Source organism: Microtus ochrogaster, chromosome 18, assembly GCF_000317375.1.
Source record: "Microtus ochrogaster isolate Prairie Vole_2 chromosome 18, MicOch1.0, whole genome shotgun sequence".
Classification (NCBI taxonomy): domain Eukaryota; kingdom Metazoa; phylum Chordata; class Mammalia; order Rodentia; family Cricetidae; genus Microtus; species Microtus ochrogaster.
The window spans coordinates 4,341,853-4,343,750 of NC_022020.1; the positions used below are offsets into that span (position 1 = coordinate 4,341,853).

General features: G+C 42.6%; 1 protein-coding gene across 1 annotated transcript in view; it reads right to left on the minus strand.

Moving 5' to 3' along the window:
- The window catches only part of Abhd3 (abhydrolase domain containing 3), a 49,355-nt gene that overhangs the window by 26,206 nt on the left and 21,251 nt on the right, over nt 1-1,898 (minus strand). The gene's annotated exons all lie outside the window — the stretch shown is intronic.

Genomic DNA, 1,898 nt, shown 5'->3' on the forward strand with positions numbered 1-1,898 from the left:
GGGAATTGAACTCAGGACCTTTGGAAGAGCAGGCAATGCTCTTAACCACTGAGCCATCTCTCCAGCCCTGCTGAACTTGTTTAAAGGTGAGATGATTCCTGCTTCATCAAAGAGACTGCCAGACATTCTTCAGGACACAGAAGAAAGTGACTGACAAACTGACAATATAGATGAAACTGTCTTTGAAATTTTCTGCTTCATGGAAAAGTCTTCTGGATACTATTGGCCTGTAGGATGAAGATGGATGCCCCAATGGTACAGAAGAACTTTGGATGACTGTTCAGGCAGCGAGATGTCTCTGTCATTTCTAGAGTTTTGGAAGTTGCTTACAATGCACTTCCTGTTTACTTAGGTAATATATCCTTCTGGGGTCTTTGATGAAATTGAAGCATAAACAGTTGTAGAGGTTTTCTTTAGTTATGATAAAAGATAAAGTAGATATAAATATTGTAACTGTAATTCTTGCTTGATAACTGTTTTGTTATATGAAATTTTACTATGCTAAAGTTAAAACCTTTCTTTTTATTTAAACAGGAAAAGGGAGGTGATGTGGGATTTCCCTCTGTATGCTATGATTACCATTAGTGAATAAACTGCCTTGGCCTATTGATAGGGCAGAACTTAGGTAGGCAGGGAAAACTAAGCTGAATGCTGGGAGAAAGGAGGCAGAGTCAGGAGAAGCCATGTAGCCCCGCTGGAGACAAACACCCGAACTTTAGCCAGTAAGCCACAGCCACGTGGTGATACACAGATTACTTGAAATGGGTTAAATTAATGTGTAAGAGTTAGCCAATAAGAAGCTGGAGCTAATGGGCCAAGCAGTGATTTAAATAATATGGTTTCTGTGTGATTATTTCTGGTCTGAGCTGCTGGGTGGCAGGGAAACAAGTGGTCTCCTCCTGCAACAGTTTTTTGTTTTGTTTTTTGAGACAGGGTTTCTTTCACCTGTGTAGACCAGGCTGGCCTCAAACTCATGGAGATCCACCTGCCTCTGCCTCCCTGGTGCTGAGATTAAAGCTGTGCACTACCATTGCCTGCCTAAATCTCTTTATAACAGAAAAGCACGTATTACTGCACTGCTTTTGTTGTCTGAGGTCTGACCGAGACCGGCCTCACTGACTCACATATCTGAACACTTGGACCCTAGTAGGTGGAACTGTTCTGGGAAGGATTTGAAGGTGTGACTTTATTTGAAGAGTGTATCTCCAGGGGTGGCTTCACACCAGGTGCAGACTTGGTTTCTTTGCCTGTTGCCTATGGATCAGAAGTAAGTTCTCGAAGCTACTGATGTGTACATGCTGACATGTTCTTTACCATGATGGCCATGTACTCATCCTATGAAACAGTTAGCATGGTTTTTATAAGTCGTCCTGGCCATGGCTTCTCGTCACGGCAATAGATCAGTAACTAAAATCCTCCAGGGCCACCTGGCACTGGGGCTGAGTCTAGCTCACACATGCTTGGCAAGAACTCTAACCACTTAGCTTTATCTATAGACTATACTGGTTAATTTTTAAAGAAAATGTATTTTGCATTAAAATGATAGGCATAGCTGGGTTGTAGTGGTGCACACCTTTAATCTTAGTGCTGTGAGGCAGAGGCAGATAGATCTCTAAGTTTGAGGCCAGCCTCATCTACAGAGTGAGTTCTAGGACAGCCAGGACACTGCAGAGAAACCATCTCAAAAAAACAAACAAAAGCATAAAAAGCTATACATTAATATCTCCTGGTGTTAGGATACAGTCATTATGGACGTCAGTATGAAATAAAAGTGTTGGTGACTGGGAGACAGCTCAGTGGTTGAGAGAACGTCCTGCTCTCCTGGAAGGCCCCAGTTCAGTTCCCAGAGTTCATGAAATGACTCACAAGTGCATGTAACTCTAGTCCAGGGTATCTAT